The following is a 23,020-nucleotide window of genomic DNA, read 5'->3' as shown; positions in this document are numbered from 1 at the left end:
CCTCGGGCTTTAAAACTCTTCTTATACACTTCACCACGAAGTCTATTAAAGCAAAATATAGTGGAAATACAATATACCGCAATGAATGTCTTCAAACTAGCAATTTAGCGCAAAAGCTGAGGGCAGTTCTTATGCACCGACTTTTAATACCAAGACGATTTGTGGTCTCACAAAGTTCCTGCCTTAGGCAAAAGTTGTGCTGAGTTCTAATAGGTCTAGTTTGTTGGCTGTCAGAATAATGGAGAATTGGGTAGCGGAGGGGCTAGATGCTGTAAACAGCAGAGATAATTAGAAGGTCTGTGGAGAGGCGAGTGAAGCTGGTTTATATTTGGTCACAGGGGAAAGTGTTTGTTGGGGAAACTCCTGGTTGACACAGCACAATCTGAATCTGAGACTGTTTATTTTGAGAACTTTTGTGGGTCGCTTGGCATGTTAGTTTTTTTTTTTATTATAATGCTACTGCTATTATTAATAGTAAGTTGCCATTTATTGAACCCTTACTATTTGCTTAGTTCTGTTCCAGTTCTTCTATATCTCCATTCAGCAGAGAAGGAAATAGAGGCTCAGAGGGTAGGTAAGAGGTTTATTCGATATCAGGTGCTAGCAAGCCCCAGCCTTTAGAATAGACTAGAAACCGTGCTTTGACCGATATGTGGATGTCTTCCTCTGAGGCATGATTACTATTAACAGTCAGAGTATTTTCACGGATAATCCTATGATTTCAAGTCTAGTTTAAATTTCCAATAACTGTAGAGGCAGAACTTGGCTTCCCAGGAAGAGGCTGAGATTGAGAATGAGGCTCTCAGAATTCATGTAGTAATGACAGTCCAGAGGCTGATGTTTTCTAGTGATTCACTTTCATTTTATGTAAATTAGCATGGAATCCAAATTGTCCTTTATAATAAAGCTATCTTTACTCTGTGGGGAAAAGTTTGTTTTCTTGCCCAGGAGGACCAGGTGGTCAAGTCATTGCAGCACTCCTATGTGACAGCCCCCTCAACCTGCCCCGAAGTGGTCACCCTGTCAGGTGAGTCATGGCTGAGAAGGGTAAGAAAATCCAGAGGTGAATTTCCAGGAGGTATGGAAGGGCATTTTCAGTTGCTATGATTTTGCCTTGCACTCTCCCTGCAAGTGTTAAGCACACATGACAAGTAACCCACCCACTAAGGGACGGGGACCATGATCATTGGCAACCTAGGCTTCGGGGAGCTCAGTTACACACATGAGCCTATCTTGTTTTTCTTAAATAATAAATAGTAATTAGCATTTTCTAGCACATCATGGAATGTTTGCACCGTCCCTCAAGAAAGCTACAACAAAACTGGGGAATTGACAGGAAATGAGATACTGAAGCTGTCACGTGCAGAGACCAAAGAGACGGGGATTACTCAGGCTGAAAAGGGGGAAGCTGAGAGATGACGTTATTATAAGCATATACAATACTCAAAGGTATGATTAAGGACTTGTTTACCAAACACTGGATCATTCAAACAAGATGGCTTCATTAAGAGGCCTTCCTACATGGTTCCTTTCCAGGCAAAATCAATTTCCCTCTCTCTTGCTTTGCGCTCACACTTACAGAAATTTGTTTCTCCTCACGCCTTTGGTTCAGTTATTTAGGAGAAGTAGCAGGTGTAGTGCAAAGGGCACTAGCTGGGGGGTAAAAACGTGTGGATGCTGGTCCTGGCCTTGCCATCGTTTTCATTGTGTCTTGGGGGCTCAGTTTGCTTGTCTCTGTAATGGGAATGTTATAAGGTGTAACATTTTATGTAACTAAGATGTACATAAAGACCTCACAGACTTTTATGAAGGTCAAATGGGAGAGAGTGTAGAGGGTGCTTCATTAGTGAGTTAGGGGTTTTTCTTGAACACCTGTTTTCCTCTCATCACATGATTTAGACTCCCTTTATTTGAGCTGTTGCTGGGGCAAAAACTTCAAGGTGCTGTAGCTTGACAGACCCTCCTCCTAGCTGTTCCAGGAATCTCTAGCTTTCTGGACCAAAGCTTCTCCAATGGCATGTTGAGATTATTCATGCATTACTCAGATCATCCCATGAACAAACTCTTGAACACAGAGGTACAGAAGCCAGAGGATGAATAACACTCTCTTCTGCACTTGAGTCTGAGACTCATTTTCTGTGATCTTCAGAGCATAGACCATGATGGATTGATGACCACAGATGGATTGAACCTTGCAGCCCATCATAGTGACCCTCTCAAGAACATTCCCTTGTATGATCTTCTCACCTAGCTCCTGCATATGGGGTCTGGAAGCCCTGTCTTGGGTTCTGCTTTCTGGGGGAAACTCAGTGTAAGTCAGTGTCGTCCAACAATGTGTAGCTATGCCTCTCCAGCCCTCCATATTTTAGGCTCTGAGTTGATCACAATGATAGCATCCTGGTCAAGGCTAATTATCATATGCCATAGCTCATTTGTGGACAACAAAGTTCAAGTAAGACTCAGCATCTGACTGGCTCTGAAGCTGTGGTGCTCTACATGTTTCTCTCAAGCAGCAAGGAGAGTATGAGAGGACCATTGTTAACAGTCTGAAACCCACACTCCTGCTGGTTGAAAAACTGGTGGTACTGAAGCCCCAGGAACAACATGCTTCCATGTAACAGATTTCCCCAATCCCATGGCCACTTCATCAGCCAAGTCTCCAGTAGCCCTCACTTGGACAACAGACATTACTTCCTACTATGTTCCCAGCATTTAGTCTCCACCTTTCTAACTACATGTGCTGACCAGCAGTCAGAGTCATATTTTATAATTCCAAACAAATTGCATTACCCCCCTAAGTAAAACCTATCTACGTTTTCCTACTGCTTTCAGAATGGAATCCAATCTTTTTATCACCAACTCCAATGCCTCCAGAACCTGTCACCTGCCTACCTCTTCAGCCCGGCCTTGTCCTCCCTCCTTCTTTCACCACACCAGAGCCACACAAGTCTTCTTTCCGTTTCTTGGCGTCTGGCCTGAGGGCCTTTTGCTCCTGTAATTTTCTCCGATGGGGAGCTATTCTTTCATTGATTCCTGTGACCAGTTCCTTCTCTTTCTGGCCTTTGGTTAAATGCCATATCTGCAAAGCAATATTCCCTGAGTCTTCTATTTAAATAGTGTCCCCCTCTTTCCATCTGTCATCGGTTGTTATTCCTTTTGCAGGGACCAACAAACTTTTTCACTAAAGGGCCAGATAATAAAATTGTAAGTTTTGCAGGCCACAGGGTCTCTGTTGCAACTATTTTACCCTTCAGTTGCACGTTAAAAGCAGCTGTAGGCAAAACAAAATGCTTGGGCACGACTGTGTTTCAATAAAACTTTATTTACAAAATCAGGGAGAGGGTAACCTGGATGTGGCTCTGGGGGGTCCATAGTTTACTGACTCCTACACTATTGCTTAATGCTTTTAGTTTCCTTAATAGCATTTATTGCGATTTTTAACTGTCCCTGTGCTCATTTACTTGCTGTTTATCTGCCCTCATCAGCTGACTGTGCACCCCATGAAGCAGGAACCATAACCCTTTATATTTTTAACCACAGTGATCTCACTGCTTACAAGCCTACAAGGGTTGTTGGCTACAAATTTGAAAAATAAACAAAAGAATAAAACATCTTCCCTGTTAATTCCTAACTTAGCATCTTATATATTTATTTTGTTTGTTTCATAGAACTTACTTCAATTTTGATTGTTTAATTTTCTGTTTTTGCAAGTTCCATGAGCATAGAAATGATGTCTATCCTATTTAATTGATTCACCCTCAGCAATTAGCATACTACTTGGCACATAGACATCCAAACAATTGGGATGAATAAAGAAATGAATAAGGGAGTAATTTAGATTGAGTATTTGTATGGGTAAAAGGAAGAATTGACTTCCAGTTACGATACATTTTGGTTTAAAAACATGTATCAATCAGAGAATGAATGAAGGAATGCATGCATGGCACATGCCAACTAGCTCTGCAGAGCCCTGAATAATAAATTCTTAAAATTATCTAAATTGATACATCTAGCAAATCCTATGGGAAAATGAAAAAAGCTAGTTATTTGCCACCATCTAGATAAGTCTCTTTAGTCACTTAGAGATTTGGTAAGTGGACAGCTTCTCAGGCTTTTTCCAGGTGGAGTTTCAATGAATGTAATTCTAAAGGGTTAACCCAGAGGGTGACCCCAGCTGCGTGACCCCAGCTCCACTGGAAGGCTCAGTGTGACCCAAGAGGACATTCTTTTTCTTGCTGTGTGGTTCCATCATTATCTGCCACTAAGAAATGATTTTGTTGACTCATGGTCACAACCATGTCTCTGTCTCTGTGGAAAATATTTAAACTGCATTTAAGGACTGCAAAACTGGAGAGAAAAAACCAACATAATGCTTTGTAACACAGAGGAGAAAGAACAAAATGAATGGTGTGACAATACCTCCTTGTTTGTGTGGGGCAAGGCTTGTTTTTGTCTTTTTTCCCTCCCTGGAGTCATTATTAATAATGTCCCCTTTCCATCTCAAAAATGCCTGGTTTGGACAATAAATTATCCTGTCACTAGAAACATAAGGGATAAGTTATGTTTCTTTCCTGAGGACAAGATGAACATACTCTAGGTGCCTACTGAGTTATCAAGAGTTTGGACTTTGGGAACCTCAGACTGTCTTCCTTGGCCTGTTGTGAGTAATATCCCTGTTCATGGTCACCTGTGAAAGTTTTGGTGGGAAAAACAGTGGCTCCAGCAAAGCCAATTGAAATATTTGATTATCCTAAAATAACCTCTCCGTATCCCACATCAATGATGGAAACCTGAAGGTCTGAAATGCTGACCCTGATCTTTGGAAGGTGTTGATGCCACCAACTGGCACTTGTTTTCCCAGAGGTACTCAAGATGTTTTCAGTGAAGGCTCTTCCTCCCCACTAGCTCTCTTCAATCCCTGATTTTCTAGCAGCCATCAGGAGACTTGGGCATGAATTCTTTATGGACCAGTGAATTATGAGTTATTCAGATTGATGCCAAAGATAGTGGTTAGAACACTGGGCCTGGAAGCAGAGTGCTTGGCTTCAAATTCTGGCTTAGATATTTACCATCTATGTTATCTTTAGTCTCCCTGTGCCTCATTTTCTTACCTGCACAGTGGGGGTACAGTCCCAATCTCCTAGTAGAGCTGCAATGATTGAATGAATTAATCCCAGGAAGATAGTTAGAAGAGTGCCAGACACATAGTGCTCAGCAATTCTGGTATTATTACTAACTACTTATACTCTAATGCTTTCTAGCACTGTTACTATCTACTTATACTTCAATGCTCTCTAGATAATATTTTTCAATCTTTAGGCAAAAACAATTTTCAAAAGATTTGAGAAATGCTCACCATCATATGGAACTTTGTAATAACAGCTGTGTCATAAATATATCATAAATTTCATTGGCATATTTGCTTTCAGGTTCATGAAAACAGTCTTGATTTCCTTAATATTTGCCTCACTGTATAATGTCCTTAAGTATTTTACAATTTCTGTACCTCTGTGAACTACGGCTACAATAAACTAAATTAAATTAATTAGTTCAGATAATTATTTTAGCTAACCATCATCTTATATAATGTGTCAATTCAACACTGCTTCTTTGTTCTAAAATATCCCGTTTGACTGACATATAAGAGCAAAGTAATATAAGGTTCAATTCTATTTAATAGCATCTGATTTTATTCTCTCCACAAGTCAGATAATTAAGTAATTCCTCCGTAATTATTAGTATTAATTTTATATGTCCTTTCTGGTTACCAGAATTATTATTCCTTCTTTTAGAGTAGTACTTATTGTTAATTTAAATCCATATTCTACACTGACTCCTAGTAAATGACTCCAAATCTTAAACTACTGTGTTTGTTTAGGCCCTAAAAACATGCACTCATATAACTTTTCCATTTCTTAGCTCATTTCATTTGTGATTTAGTTAGGTAGTTTTACAAAGTTAATTTGGTTGTATCAGAAATCCAGATATTGTTGTTAGTTTATAATACAAAATATGTGCACAATTATTTTTTCATTGTTCTAGAATAATTCATTCTTTAGTTTCGTGAGGGCCATAAGGACTATTAGAAAATATCTAGTACAATTTGTTCCTTTTACAAACCTGAGGCCAGAAGATGTTCCAGGACTAGCTCAGTCTCATCCTGATAATGTTCTCCTTCTGGTTTTTCATCCTTTTCATCATATCTTCTTTTCATTTGGAAATGCTTCTCTGGTTTTTTTTTTCAACTATAATCTTTCATTCTAGAAGCCAAACATGGTTGATCCTCAGCTGTAGGAGGGCAAGGTATAGGATCTAGAAGGGAGGGCAAGACATGCCCATGATACTAAGAGAGAAACAGATTTAATCTGGGATGGCTCTTGAAGACTCTTGGGTAGGTGGATGGTTGGGGTGGGTAGGAGGAAATGGCCTGGGAGTGACATGAGGGTCCGCTTAGGAGGGACTGCTGTTGGCTGTAGAGAGAGGGAGAGGGAAAGTGAATTGATTCTTTCAGAAGTGGCCCTCACAGTCTAGAGTTCACTGTGAGAGCCAAGGTGAGCAGGTGACTTGGTCATCTTTCTTAACAGACCCATTCAGTTGTTGCCAGGTTCCACGCTCCTCCACTCTGAAAGATCTCTCCACGCTGCCCCTTCCTCTCCAGTCTCATGTTACCTTCCTGTTCAGGTGTCCACTAGAGGTATTTGGGCTGATGTGGCACTTCCTAACTGGGCTCCCTGTCTTGGTCTGTCCCCACTCTGGTCCATTCTGCACATACCCTCTAGTAGGCCCTTTGTAGTGCACAAATCTGGCCTTATCAAGTGCTCACTTTAAACCTCAGCAGGCTTTTAATTGTCCTGCAGGGCGAAGTCCAAATTATTATCTTCACATTCTGGTCTTCAAATGTCTTCCTGGCTCTACTCCAGGACCTCTAGCCATTCACACTACTGATTGGCTGCATCTTCCTATCTACACACTATGGGATTTCTTCTCCTTTGTTTCCTTCCTCCTTTCCCGTTTTCTGCCCAGAGGACCTCTGTTCTTAGGCTCAACCCACACGCCATTACCATATTGATTCTTCCTTCTCTTCTTCCAAACAGTATGAGACGCCCACTCTTTGTATTCACTGTGTGTGTGTGTGGAGTTAGAATAAGGCAATGTTTACACTGGAACAAATAATTTATGTGCGTACTTCTTCCATTGTTAAGGTCTGATTTAGCATCGAGTATTTGTTCAGTGCTTACACCAAGGCTGAGGACATAGTAACTTCTCAATACATAGTTTTGAAAGCATCTTTTGTTTCTTTGTACACAGTTCAGGGGAACACAAAGATACAGAAACAAGAAGACCTAAATTAGTTGCTTAAAGACCATAAAAGCTTGTTTCTCTTTTACATTCAACTCGAAGATGAGTAGTCCAGGTTGGTGGAAGTTCTCTGTTCCACAGAATCATTCAGGGACTCAGGCTCCTTCTGTGGGGAGTTTCCCCACAGAAGGTTGAAGATAGGTCACAGTCCCTACTGAGTTCCAGCCAGCAGGAAGGAGATAGAGGTGTGGAGGAGGCAATGACCCAAGGCCCAGGTTGGGAAATGGCACACATGGCTTCTCACATTCCTTGGCCATAAATCAGTCCTATGACCACATCTAACTGCAAGGGAGGCCAGGAAATGTGGTTTATCCATATGACCTGGAAGTAGGGAAGGATAGATTTTTGTGGGCAACTAGCAATCTTCATGCAACTGATTTCTTAAATGTCTTTGTAGCTGTATATGGACTCTCTATGCCAGGGCCCTCAAGCTTCATGGCCATAAGATTTCATGCTTTGTGTTGAGAAAGAATATCTGTCTGCGTGCAAATGAATAAACTGTCGATATCAAATAGTCTTCTGTCTTTAGCCTTTCTTATCTTCCTTTAAAAATGATCATAAACTTTCCTACTTAAACTGTCAGGCTTTATTTTCCTCCTATATGAGGAAAAGTTCCTGTACGTTAATTTCATCTTATTTCTTTGTTTAATTAGACAGTCTGTATTTGGCATAAGCCAAGCCTGATTTAAATTTCTTTTTTTTCCCCCTCATCTATTGTCTCTCTTATGGCCTTTTGTAGAAACTGTACTAATTTAGTGAATCTTTTATCTTGATCGGCCTCATCAAGCAAAGAAGGTACTTTTTTTTTTTGAAGTGTTTGTGAAAATTCTTTTGTGTAGCTACTTCCTCTTAGGGGTTGGTCTTTTGTGCTTCTTACTTAATTCCATGGCTGTCAGTTCTAACTAAGGGTGCTCCGCGTAGTGATGCTGGTGTAAGAGAGTGTATACTTCTTTGGAACAAATGAATTTTAAAGATCCTTGGGGAGCACCTGAATGTCGCTCTACTCAATCTCCTAACTAAGAACCCACTTTTGCATCTATTAAATTGATCAACAGCCCTGATGTTTGTGGGGGACAGGCTCTGTTTTCTTGATAAATTCATAATACACATTTTATTGTTTGGCTTTTTCTTAATCTTAGGTATAGATTTTCCTAGAAAAAAGAAATCTAGGATGGTTCTGCCTACCTCCTTGCAAGACAGAGTTATCATCAGTGTGCTGTTTTCAGTTTTATTGGTAGATCTCTCACAATGTGCTCTAATCTTTGAACCTGGGAAGGGAAAAGGAACAGCCCTGCTGAATTCCCCTCACAGCCCCTCTGCTGCGGGGCCCCGAGGCTCTGGAACCAGGCAGGGGTCAGGGCAACGTAGTCTTTAGCTGTGCTCCTGCCCACTCATTACTTCCTTTATGAACCACAGCAGAGTTACGCTTGGACAATTTGCCCTGTTGTTCTCCACTTTTCATCACCCTTTGCACCAGTCAGAACAAAATGCTGAGTCTCCCATGGATCAGAGAGAAGGGGAAAAAAGCAGCTTATTTATTCTCACCCATACACACCACACACACACACACCACGCACACACACGAGACAATATAATGCCTGTTTTCGAGCACTAATTATGTACTAAGCACGTTATATATACATACATATAATGCAAATTTCTCTTCATCCCTGCAAACCAGGTATTAATTATTATCTCCTTTGTGCTCATTTGATCACTGAGCTTCAAGGGACACTCAGGCAGGCTCAGCTAACCTGACAGGACCTTGGGCAGAGAGGGTTGTCAAGAAGGTCCCCAACTCAGCCCTCTGTTGCCTTCTACATCTTGCAGCGCATTTGCCCCTTTGAGATAACTGAAAATTTTGAGCCTTCCGCTACTTGAGAAGATATGCTCCCTGGAATTTCTTTCTTTTGCAAAATCCTGGGCAAGCCTGTCCATTCTTATGGCTCCCAAATCTGGACCTAGAATCCCTAACGTCTCACCTAAGCTCATGATGGGCATATCCAGGGTCTTCTAAATTCAGCATCTGTTTATCCATGAAGAGTTAGCATCCTCTTTGCCCCACTCCGCCCCCAACACAGACATACATTCTTTATCTGCTATTATTCTCTGACATTTAAGACAGAAACCAGGAGTCACCCTCAGTTCATCTCTCCCCTCGAGTCTCCCATCTAACTGATCAGTGTGTCTTACAGGATGGATGAAGGCAAAGCTGGGCCTCAGCGCTCCCGATGTTCAGGCCCCAGTGGCCTCTTTTTGGAACAATTGTTTTGAACTCTTTCACTAACTCTTCTGCCTTAGGTCTCACTGGCTTTGATCCTCCCTCTCTATGGTGGCCAGAGGGATCTTTCTAAGATGCAGAACTAACCAGACCACTCTCTAAACAGAAAATTAAGAAACCCTGCGGAGAACAAGCACAGGCTCAATCCTGCAGCATTGAGGCCTGCCTCCTCTCCAGCGCACTTTTACCTTTCAGTCTGATCTTCCAGCCCCACTTCCTTTGGAATATGCTAGGGACTCAAGTGGTACGAATGTCCCCGACCTCCAGGCTTCCGGTTTATTTGTACCAGATACTCTCACTGCGTGCAACACCCGTATCCGCACGGTTAAAACTTGTTTAACTTGTTTAAGACATTCCTTGTTTAAGACAAATTTGACAAAACTTGTTTAAGACAATCCTGCCTTTTCTGCTGTGACCTCACACTGACTACAGACACATGCAAATGGGCCCACATGCGTGCCCCCCACACTGTCATACACAAGGTAAACCAGGTGTGCTTCTCTTTAACCATTATGAAGATGAATTTGGCTGCTCTCTCTTTGAAAAAGTCATCGCCTTGAGGACAGGCATCGCGTCTCTCTTCCAAGTGTCTCCAGCCCCTTGCCCAGGCACCTCCAGGATCATATTTGTTGCGTGGTTGATTTGTCCATTGCCAGATGTTCAGGAGCACGTGTTTCTTTGTGGAAGCTCTGTGCTGCCACAGACTACTGTGGTGCCGAGCGAGTGACTAATAAATGCTGGAGTGAAGAGAAGTCACCCCGGCCTCCTCACCTCTCCTTCTTCACAGAAGGACTTTGCTGGCTATTCAAGCCCTGCCCTTCCTCCAGCAGAAATGTTACTCTCTAATCGCTCTGTTGCAGATAGGCTTTTCTCAGCAGCTGGATGGCTCTGGCTAGCTTGAGTCAATTGTCATTCTGGCAACACAGAGGATTTTTGAAAACACTTTCCGAACTTGGGAGCAGCGAGAAGCAGACAGTGCGTGATTGCATTGGGACTCAAGAGGGAACCTCAGCTCCCTGGCTGTGGCCATGTGCCAGGTACCGGCGCTAGTGAAGACAGAACAGTCTTTTGAAGTGCTGTAGATTTAAACCAGGGAATCAGTTCACATCTCCCCAAGCAGCCAGTAGTGGGAACAAGAAGTGTATTTGATAATGGAGGGATGCTGGGAGAATGGTTGAGTCTGTGCTTCCCTTGTGATAAAGGATGCTACAGAGCAGAAATTAAAACAAGAGGACTAGGGTGGGGCAAAGCTGCTCTCATTACAAGAGCGGCAGGCATGGGGTTATTGTGCAGCAAGAAATCGGGCACGAGATTGGAGGGCCTTATGAAGGCTTGCATGGGTATTTCCTTGTTGGTACTTGTGATGGAAATCCAGTTGCTAGCAGAGTTGTAATAGAAAGCGCCTGTCCTGGATTCCTTGATTCCTTGTGATGAATTTGTAGATAGCTGTGAGGAAGAGAGCAGGCAGCACCAGTCCTGAGGGATGGACCCTTCTTTGCTTATATTCTTCAATTTCATCATGCTTTCCTTTCACAGTATCAGTACTGTTCGTGTGCATGCATCCATACAGGCAGCAGTGGAAGATGGAAAGAGTATGGACTTCAAGTTTGAATTCACACCAGAGTTGAAATACAGTTCTTTCTCATATGTGTGACACTAAACAAATTATTTCACTTCTTTGAAGCTAAATGTCCTACTAAGTTAAATAGAAAAACTATTACTGAACTCATAGGGTTATGATAAAGATATAACAATATATTATGAATGCTCTCAGCTCTGGCCAGACTTGTCAACTGTAAATCTGAAGTTTTCATCGTATGTTATTGGTATTTAGAATGCTTGGCATTCTTAAACATCTTTCTAGCCTCTTTTAATCTGAAATACAGGTACATTAAAAAAAAAAAATACTGCCAGGGCCAGGTGCGATGGCTCACTCCTGTAATCCCAGCACTTTAGGAGGCCAAGGTGGGTGGATCACTTGAGGTCAGGAGTTCGAGACCAGCCTGGCCAACATGGTGAAACCCCATCTGTACTAAAAATACAAAAATTAGCCGCATGTGGTGGTGGGTGCCTGTAGTCCCAGCTACTCGAGAAGCTGAGGCAGGAGAATTGCTTGAACCTGGGAGGCGGAGGTTGCACTGAGTCGAGATCGTGCCACTACACTCCAGCCTGGGTGACAACAGCAAAACTCCATCTCAAAAAAAAAAAAAAAAAAGAGCAAAAACACCCAACAAACTTCCAGGTGTCCCTGATTTACAACCAGAGATTACTACCAAGCCTTTTTATAACAGCCCAAGCAAATCAAATCCAATGTGATCATATTAAAATAAAATAATACATTTGTAGTATGGCCCAATAAGCTATCAGAATGATGGAAACACTCCACAGATCTATTAGCTGTTGATTATTAGAATTATTAATAAGGGTATTAATGCATTAATGTCTAATTAAAACTGTTTTCTTTATTTTTGTAGGCAAAATTTGACAAAACCTATGAGGAGGTGTTCCACTACCATTTTGTACCAGCCTAACTGAAATGTCACTGCCTGTGTTCACTGATTAAAAGAATGATGTAATGGAAGTAAGCAGTTTTCTTCTAATGATGTAGAAATTCCCCCATGAATCCAGGTGTCACCGCCTAAAGATCAAGTGACTAATTGCAGTGGATCCTAGTGGGCAAGGACCAAAGCCTAGAAATGTCATGCTACCAAGATTCACACGACCTTAAGGGAAAGACCCAAGACTGTCACCAAGAAGACTCACATGTTTGCAGATTTTAGTGGAAAAACCAAGTTCTAAACTAATGAATTCCCTGTTTGCATAATACAGTCACACTTAGTGTACTGTGTGCTCTTTGCAGTCTAATTTCCGTTGAATTACTTTTTACAATCTGCTCAAAATGTGTTTATGACAGAGAATCATTATAAGAATAACTTCTTTTCCCTTTCAGCTTTCCTCTCTTTCTCTCCTTCCTTCCCCCTTCCTTCCTTCCCTCCTTCCTTTCCTTCCCTTCCTTTCCTTTCCCTTCCCTTCCTTCTTCCTTCTTTCCATACTTCCCTCCCTACTCACTCCTTCCTTCCTTCCTTCTTCCTTCTTTCCATACTTCCCTCCCTACTCACTCATTCCTTCCTTCCTTCCTTCCTTCCTTCCTTCCTTCCTTCCTTCCTTCCTTCCTTCCCTCCCTCCTTCCTTCCTTCCATTTTTCTTTCTTTCTCAACTGTAAAATGTGCTTCCCTTTGTTGAATAGGTCAAAAGAGTTCAGGAATCCAAATTTCTTCCTTGTTCTTTTTATTTCTCCTCAGTTGTCTTCTTTAGCTCATTGCTTTATGGAGAAAGCTAACGTCTTTTCTTTCAAGAGATTACTAAGTGGTCAATATATATCCATGAGTTCCTGTCTCCTGAGCTGCTCTTAAATTACCTTAAAACTTTTAAAATATTTCTTGAAGGTTTTCTACACCAGACACCTTATTAAGCACCTGGGATGGAGAGCTATAACCTGTGAGGTTTACTACCCTCAAGGAAATCAAATACACTTTATTAAAAATGAGAAAGAAGTATACATTTCAGCATGCTTTCATTTATTCAATATTTGTTCACCTTTTCTTTAATTTTAAATAACTTTAAAATAGTTAGAGGCATATAAATTGTAAAAATAGCACAGAGACTTCCCTTGTACCAGCCTTCTCCAATGCACAAAATATTATGCATATCTGTAATACGTTTTCAAAACCAGGAAATTGACATCGGTACAATGCTGTTTACTCACATAGAGACTCTATTTGCTTGACTATTTTTAAGTGCTTTGAGCCTCAAGAATAGTGTGTTCCAAGGAGAAGATTCTCAACCGAGGATGATTTTGTCCCCCAGGAGATATTTGACAATATCGAGAGACATTGTTGGTTGTCATAATTGTCAGGGTGGGGTTATAATACTGGTATCTAGTGATCAGAGGCCAGCGACATTGCTAAACACCCTAGAATACCTTGGTAACCTTTACAGAAAAGAATCATCCAGCACAAAATGTCAATAGTGCCAAGGTAGGGAAAACCTGCTTTAGAGAACTATAAGTCTCATGGGAAATCACTTCTCACTTGATCATATCGCACCATTTAAACCAGGGAATTCAAACTCAAATATCTACAGTGGCCAGCCAGGCAGTGGTCAAGAGTACAGCAGACCAGGTAGAGCGTGTAAAACCAGAAAGCACATTCCCTGCCCAAAGGGAGCAGCTGCTGCTCAGCCCAAGTGGGGCTTGCCATGATGAAGCATAGGCCAAATTTGCTGGGTCATCAGATTTTCCCTAGAAGCCAACCTTGGAAATGTACACAAAGACAGAGGGCTGACCTGTTGGGGAGGACACTGCGGGCAATTGTTTCTTTCGAGCATAGTCTTGGATCCGTTGGTAAAGGCCCCTAGATTTCTAGTTCTCTACCATGTGTACCTGGGTCTGCTACACTCTTGATCGCTGCCTGACTGGCAACTGTGGATATTTTAGTTTGAATTTCCTGGTTTACATGGTGCTAATATGATCAAGTGAGAAACGATTTCCCATGAGACCTATAGTTCTCTAAACCAAGTTTTCCCAACCTTGGCACTATTGACATTTTGAGCTTGATGACTTTTCTGTAAGGGCTACCAAGGTATTCTACAATGTTCAGCAATATCCCTGGCATTTACTCACTGAATACCGGTATTATAACCCCACTCCTACAATTGTGACAAACAACAATGCTTCTGTCAAGTGAGAAGTCTCTGTGCTAATTTTACAATTTATATGCTTCTAATTATTTTTAAACTTATTTAAAAACTAAAGAAATGGTGAGTAAGTATTGCTGACTGGGTGCTTATGCAAAGTAGCACGTTTCTCAGCCTCAGTTTCTCTAAGAGAAAAATGGGAATAGTATATACCTCATAGGATCGTTTTGTGGACTACATAAAATAAACAGTGTGAAGAGGTTAGTGCTCTGCTTTGGGCAAGAGAGGTATTGAATTGTTCCTCAATGATAGCAGTAATTTACTTTATGAAGTTTACTTTGTAAACTTAGAGTGAGTTTTATTTTCCTTCACCATCTTCTTTCCTGTTCATTGCTCATTAGTTACGAACACCTTGCAGCAGGGTGATCCCATCTCAGAGAGGAGGGCCTGAGAGGTGCTAGTGATACTAAAACCTGCCATTGGGGAAGCATTTTATTTACCATACCATGAGTGTGTTTGCTTCCTTTAGAATAGAATCTCCTGATACTCATGTGGACAAGCATCCCATTCTTCTTAGAGTTTATAGAAAGGCACATTGGACTCTGTACAAGCATCACTAATTTGACCATTTTGATTGAATTGGACAGAAGCGTAAGTGACTGGATGATGTCAAAAAGCTGTGGAATTCATAGGTGTATTTGCTGAAAATGGATGTGTGGGCCTATTTCACTAGTGGATCCCTGGGGTCGCTTCTTACGTCTCTAAGTGTTGCATCTATTCTTGCTCTCCTCTAGAGGCGGACTGTCGGTGCTCCCTTGGGTATTCCAACTTTACTCAATATTCCCTGGGCTTATATTTTGTTGACTCAAGTGTGGCATAGCTGCTATCGTTAACCACATCCACTCTGCTCTATTTTCCACAAGTAAGATTTAGAAACATAGGATTAGTGCCTATCTCCTGGACCCAGAGGAAATCTCTGACCCACATTGTCTTTGAATAACCAGGTTCTGGAATCTGGGGCAATCGTAGAGCCCAAGTTCTAATGTATGCTAAATGCTGCCAGTAGACTTGGCATTTTGTGTTCTTTATTTTTTTCTTCTTCGATTGTCAAATTAGACATTTTTTGGTGAACTAGCAGAGATGTATAATAAAGTAAGTTGCCTAAAAGTGCTTGGTTGGTGTGTGTGTGTGTGTGTGTGTATGATGATTGCTAAATAATTTACTTATAAGTAGTATTAATGTATTTCTCACAATGCATACACAATTTAAGGCACTTGGATGAAAAAAAAAAAAACCCTCTCCATATTTCTTATTTTCTCATAGTAGTATATTTCACAATTTGGATAAACTCGGAAGATGGACTAAAATCCAACAGTCTCACTGATTTAAAAACAATGAAAATTGGGTGTGGTGGCTCACGCCTCTAATCCTACCACTTTGGGAGGCCGAGGCAGTCAGATTACCTGGGATCAGGAGTTTGAGACCAGCCTGGCCAACATAGTGAAACCCCGTCTCTACTAAAAATACAAACATTAGCTGGGCATGGTGGTGGGTGCCTGTAATCCCAGATACTTGGGAGACTGAGGCAGGAGAATTGCTTAAACCTGGGAGGTGGAAGTTGCAGTGAACCGAGATAGTGCCACTGCACTCCAGCCTGGGTGACAGTGTGAGACTCCATTTCAAAAAAAAAAAAAAAAATGAAAATTAATTTATCTCTCATGCTTCATGTCCAAAGGATACCAGTGAGGAGGACAGGTGCTTTTTCTATCATAGTTTCTCAGATGCTTACGTAGAGTGGGGCTCTACCATCTGTTGGCATTGTCATCTCAATGCTAAGCTTCAGGCTTCCTGGTGGCAGGGGAAGAAAACTTGGAGAATCAAAGACTGTGTTTTAAAGGATTCCCACTCAGATGTGACAGACTTCTGCTCACATTTAATTGGCCAAAGAAATGGTTCATGTGCCTAGAATAAAAGGAGAGCCGGAAATCTTGATGAGTCCTATTACTGCCTACTATAGAATATATCTCATATCTTTAATAACATGAATTGCTCTACATATCATGGACAGAATGGAAACTAAGGGGAAAAAGGTCTTCTAAAATTATTGATAAAGTGTTCTATGAGTCAAACAAGTTTAGTAAATGGCCTGTAATCTGTATCTCTGAGATTTACAATGCTCATTGCTTATTTACCCTGCAAAGTAAAGTAGCAAGCAAATTTAATCTTTTTACTGCTGCTTTTAAAGCAGCTTTATGGCAGGATAATTTATATAATATACCATGCACAAATTTTAAGGGAACAATTTGATGATTCTTAGTAAATTTATAAAGTTGTACAGCAGTCATCACAATCCATGTTTAGAACATTTCTATCACTTTCAAATGATCACTCATGCCCATTTGCAGTTACTTGATCCTTGTTTCTACCCACACAGGCAAACAACCAATAATTTACTTCCTGTTTCTATAGACTTGCCTTTTCTGGACATTCAATATAAGTGGAACATATAACATGTAATGTTTTTGTGTTTGGCTTCTCTCACTTAACATAATGGTTTTGAGATTTATCCATGTTGTGTCATGTATCAGTAGTTCCTTTTATTGCCGAATATTCAATTGTATTGACATTGTCTTTATCCTTCCATCAATTGATGGGCATGGAGATTGTTTCCACTTTGGGGTTATTAAGAATAATGTAGGGCCAGGCGTGATGGCTCATGCCTGTAATCCCAGCACTTTGAGAGGCTGAGGCGGGTAGATCACGGGGTCAGGAGATGGAGACCAGCCTGGCTAACACGGTGAAACCCCGTCTCTACTAAAAATATAAAAAATTAGACAGGTATGGTGGCACGTGCCTGTAGTCCCAGCTTCTTGGGAGGCTGCGGCAGGAAAATTGCTTGAACCCAGGAGGCAGAAGTTGCAGTGAGCTGAGATCACGCCACTGCACTCCAGCCTGGGCAACAGAGCGAGAGTCTGTCTCAAAAAAAAAAAAAAGATTAAAAAAAAATAAAAGAATAATGTTGACCGGGCGCAGTGGCTCACACCTGTAATTCCAGCACTTTGGGAGGCCAAGGGGGATGGATCACCTGAGGTCAGGAGTTCGAGATTAGCCTGGCCAACATGATGAAACCCCATCTCTACTAAAAATACAAAAAAATTAGCTGGGTGTGGTGGTGGGTGCCTGTAATCCCAGCTACTCAGGAGGCTGAGGCAGGAGAATCACTTGAACCTGTGAGGTGGAGGTTGCAGTGAGCCAAGATCGTGCCATTTCACTCCAGCCTGGGTAACAAGAGCAAATCTCCATTTAAACAAAAAAAAAAATTTCCAAGGAAATTTGTTTACAAGTTTTTGTGTGGGCATTTCTACTGAGTAGATATGTAGAAACTATGTAATATTCATAGATTATATGGTAAATATGTTTAAATGTTTAAACATAAATTGTTTTCCTAAGTGGTGCTACCATTTTACATGTCTGCCAGAAATGAGTGAGACTTCTGGTTTCTTCACACATTCCCAGTACTTATTTTTGCTTGTGTTCTGGTTATAGCTGTCCTAATGGCTGTGGTGGTGATGCAGGACAGGTGAGCCCCAAATTGAGGCTTAGCTCAGGAAGGTTCTTGGCGTGGCTCAGGAATGAATTCAAGAGTGTGCTAGTTCGGGAGGAACACAGGGTGGCACACTAAGGTGGCAGTGTCACAGCTCTGTGACTGCTCCTGCAGAGCAGGACTACTCCATAGGCAGCGTGTTAAGAGTAGGAACTCAGAGACAGTTCTGCCATATTTACACCTAATTTTAATTGTATGCAAATTAAGGGGCAGATTATGCAGATTTTTTAAGAAAGGGTGGTAACGTTTGAGATGTTGGGTAGTTGACACAGAACGGGGTGGTGACTTGCAGACATTGCCACGGCAATGGTAAACTGACATGGCACATTGGTGGGCACCTCTTATGGAGAGATGCTATCACCTCTTCCCCGTTTTAGCTAGTCCTCAATCTGGTCCAGAGTCCAAACACTACCTCCAGAGTTGAGTTCTGCCTTCTGCCTCAGTAGCATCAAATAGTGATTTTAATTTGTGCCTACTAGCCATCCATTTATTATTATCTGTAGAGAAATGTCCATTTAGAAGGATTGGTATTATTTCTTCAAGTATTTGATAGACTTCACCGGCAAAAGTCCTCTGTACCTAAGATTTTGGGTAATGAATTTTAAATTACTAATTTAAAGATCTATTCAGATTTTCTACCTCTCCTGAAAATAATTTTGAGAATTCGTGACTGTCTAGAGATTTGTTCATTTCATGTGTTTCTAATTTGTTAGAATGAAGGTTTAATAACGTAATAGTATGCTCTTTTGAGTCTTTTAGGCTAGGTAGTGATGTCTTTTTCTTTATTCTTGAGTTTTGGTAATTTGCTTTTCTCTTTTTTCTTGTATTCTAGTAAAAATTTGTCAATTTTGTTGATCTTTTAAAATAATCAACATTCCATTTTCCTTTTGTTTTGTTCACTGTTTAATTGATTTCTAATTTAATTTCTATTTTTTTTTTCCTTCTGCTGGTTTTGAGACTAGTGTGATAGTCTTTTTCTAGTTACAATATTAGCTTAAGTATTGATTCGTGGCCATTCTTTTTTCCTGCTATTAGTATTTAAAACTATTACTTTCTCTCTAAGAACTCATTTAGCTTTAGCTGCATTTCATGTATTTTAATATATTGTATTTTTATTTTCATTCAAAGTATTTTGTAATTTCCATTGTGTTTTTCTTTCTTTGACCCATTATTTAAAATATGTGTTTTATTTTCAAGTACTTTGGGATAACTCAAATTTCTTTTTGTTGTTGACTTTTATTTGCATTTCATTGTGGTCAGATAATTTATTTTGTGTGATTTCAATCCATTTAAAATTATTGAGACTTGTTTTGTGCTTATTTTTATGCCTAGCATGTGGTCTACCTTGGTGAATGTTCCAAGATTGTACTTAAAATGTTTATTTTAGCAGAATGTTTATTCTGTTATCATTGGGTGTGGTGTTCTATAGATATCAATTAGGTAAAGTTAGTTGATAATGTTCAAGTCTTGTATATCTTGTTGGTTTTTTGGACTAGTTGTTTTATCAACTATTGAGAATATAGCAATGAAGTCTCCAACAATTTATTATTGCTGAAATCTCCTTTCAGTTATATCAGGTTTTGCCTCATATATTTTGAGACTCTTATTACATATAAAACAGAATGTTTAGAATATAATACATAACATAATGATTGTAATTTTTGTATCTTCTTGATTTTTTCTAAGGTGGCTTCTCATTCTGTTGTCTAGGGAGTGCTGTGGGATAGTCACAGCTCATTGCAGCCTAAAACTCCTGAGCTCTTGCCTCAGCCTACTGGGTAGCTGGGACTAAAGGCTTGCATTACCATACTTGGCTATTGCTAATGAATTGACCACAACTGCACAACTGATCATTTAAACATCTCCTTTTTTTTTTTAACTAAAGTCATATTTTTGTCTAAAAGTGTATTTTGTCTGATATTTTATTTTTTCTGGTATTGACATTTCTGCTGTCTTACAGTTACTATTTGCATGACCCATATTTTCATCATTTAACTTTTAACCTTTATAGGTTTTTGAATATAAAATGTGTCTCTTTAGACAGCGTTGAATTTGATCTTGCTGCTAATCGAGTCTGACAATCTGTGAGTTGTTATTGGAATGTTTTACCCATTTACACTTAATGTAATTGTTGACATGGTTGAATTTATTTCTGTCATTTTGCTATTTGTTTTCTGTAAGTGTCTTATATGTGATAAGTCAGTTTTCCTTTTCTGCTTTTAAGATTTTCATCTGTAAACAGTTTGACTATGACATGTCTAGGTGTGGATCTCTTTGTATGTATTTTGCTTGGAGTTTGTTGAGCTTTTTGGATGGATACATTAATGTTATTCATCACATTTGAAAGTTTTTTTTTAAGTAGACCTTATTTTTTAGACGAACTTTTGGCTCACATCACAGTTAAACAGAAATTGTAGTGTTACTACACACCCCACCACCTCCACCCATACATAGCCTCACCCACTATAAACAGACCACTCTATAGGTGTGCATTTGTTACAGTCAAACCTACATTGACACATCATTATTACCCAAAGTTCATAGTTTACAGTATGTTTCACTCTTGAGATTACACATTCTATGGTTGTTGACAAATGTATAAGACATATATCCACCACTATATTATCATATAGAATAGTTTCACTAACCTAAAAATCCTCTGTGCTCTGCCTATTTACCAAATTTGGGAAGTTTTTAACATAATTACATTTTACCATAATTACATTTTTTTCTGCTGCTTTCTCACTATTTTTTTATTCTGGGACTTCTATTAAATATATGTTGATATGCTTGATGGTGTCCCACAAGTCTCTGAGGCTTTGTTCATTTTCTTCATTTTTTCGTTCTTTGGATTAGATTATTTCTACTGATCCATCCTTGATTTTGCTGATTCTATTATTTTGCAGACTTGTCTATTGAACTATTTCAGTAAATTTTTCATTTCAGTTATTGATTTTTCAACTCCAGAATTTCCATTTGATTATCTATTTTTTATCTTCTTATTGATATTTTCTCTTTGATAAGTCATTGTTGTCACACTTTCCTATAATTCCTTAAGCATGATTCTCTTCAGTGATGTGAACACACACACACCAAATATATATATATATATGGAGAGAGAGAGAGAAAGTCTTGCTCTATTGCTCCATTGCCTAGGCTACAGTGAAGCAGTGCAATCAGAGCTCACTGAAGCCTCAAACTCCTGGGCTCAAGTGATTCTTTCTTCTTAGCCCCCTGAGCAGCTGGGACTACAGGTGCACCACACCTAGCTATTTTTTTGTTTTCTTTTTTTTTTTACTTTTAGTAGAGACGAGGTCTTCCCATATTGCCTAGATTAGTCTTGAACTCCTGGGCTCAAGCAATCCTCCCACCTCAGCCTCCCAAATTGTTGGGATTACAGGCATGAGACACTGTGCCTGACTGAATGTAATGTATTTTTAATAACTACTTCAAAGTCATTGTGTGCTAAAGTTAACATCTGGGCCTCCTCGGAGACAGTTTCTATCGACTGCTTTTCCCCATATATGAGTCAGAGTTTAATGTTTCTTTGGATGTCTTATACATTTTTTATATAAAATTTGACTTATTGTTTAATATACTTTACCAACTCTGGATTCTGGCTACCTCAGGGTTCTTGTTGCTACTTGTTCATTTGTTTAGTGATTTGCCACTTGTAATTCTGTGTGTTCCATTTTCCTCATAGTGTGTGGCTGCTGATGTCTCTGCTCAGTTTCTGTTAAAACACAAACTGACAGAAAACCTTTTGTTTTCATTTTTAATCCTGGTTTTCTGGAGGTTGACCTGAATCAGCAGACCTCAGTGGTCAGCCAGTGATTGGTTATGGACTGTTCTCAAACACTTAAGCCAGTAGGGCTTCTACCCTATGCTGATGGACCTGTGTATGGGTTTAGAAAATTCACTCAAGTTCAAACAACTTAAAAATTTCCATGACTTTTATTTCCCATGTCTTGTCTATGCATGCACAAGACTTCCCATTCAGCTAAAGATGTGGTGCTAAATAAGGCCCTCCCTGGTATTTCTTGAGACTGTGTGCATCCTTGAACATGTGTGTAGATTTCCAGACTCTCGGGGTTATGTGGGTATTTATCACAGCCCACAATGCCTGTTGTGTTCCCCAGATCTTCCTGGTAAATTTCTTTTTTCTTATTTTTAATTTTTGTGGGCACAGTAGATGTACATATTTATGGGGTACCTGAGATGTTTTGATGCAGGCATGAAATGTGAAATAAGCACATCATGGAGAATGGATTATCTATTCCCTCAAACATTTATTCATTGAGTTGTAAACAATCTAATTACACTCTTTATTTTTCTTTATTTCCTTTCCTTTATTGCTTGCCCCAACCAGAATGATACCTCAGGGTACCTGCAACACAGGCGTTCTCCCTTTGTTTGACAGTAAAATATCTATGAGTGGGATTTTCCTATCTTCCCTTCAAGTTAGTCTTTGTCAGTGAAGCCACTGGCTTTCATGGCCTGCCCCACCCTGGTAGAATTCAGAGCCTATGGAGTGGAAGTGGATGGGAATTCCAGCAGCCTGAAACTAAAAAGGACAACAACTACAAAAAAAACAGTGCTTTTACCTGAGTTTTGCATTCTTTCTTTAATAAACACTTCTTAATTTGTTGGATATATTTCTGAAGTACTGAAATGATTATCTTTTGTCAGTTTTGTTACTTTTATTGTTGCTTTTTAGGGAGAGGATTTGCTGGACTTCTCACTGTATTACTCTGTATCTTTTGTCCCTTTATTGTTGTTTTAACCATGATTTTCAAGATCTATTTGTCAATAGAACTTTTAAAAGATTTTTTTAAATTTTATTTATTTATTTTTGTCAACAACAACATCTGTTTGGTGCTGGTGTAAACAGTGCTTCTAGAACACACTTTGGGAAACCTTGATATAGATGAAATAGGCAGATATTATTTCAGCCTAAACTGCTTTATATACTGTCCACCAAATTTACCTAAGCTTCTCAACACTTAGACTGATGGGGAGAAACAGGGAGTAAAGTGCAAACTTTTACAATTGCACACTGTAGACCAGATCCAGCCACTAGA

The 23,020-nt window shown here is 39.9% G+C and overlaps 1 long non-coding RNA gene across 1 annotated transcript in view; it reads left to right on the top strand.

The window, feature by feature from the left end:
* The window catches only part of LOC108528569 (uncharacterized), a 52,682-nt gene that overhangs the window by 13,255 nt on the left and 16,407 nt on the right, over nucleotides 1-23,020 (top strand). Inside the window, exon 2 of the long non-coding RNA XR_001885199.1 lies at nucleotides 12,115-12,221. This is a non-coding gene — a long non-coding RNA (uncharacterized LOC108528569). The remainder of the gene's footprint in view (nucleotides 1-12,114; nucleotides 12,222-23,020) is intronic.

This window comes from Rhinopithecus bieti, unplaced genomic scaffold, assembly GCF_001698545.2.
Source record: "Rhinopithecus bieti isolate Rb0 unplaced genomic scaffold, ASM169854v2 scaffold_5130, whole genome shotgun sequence".
Lineage (NCBI taxonomy): Eukaryota > Metazoa > Chordata > Mammalia > Primates > Cercopithecidae > Rhinopithecus > Rhinopithecus bieti.
This window is presented reverse-complemented; position numbering and strand designations above follow the sequence as displayed.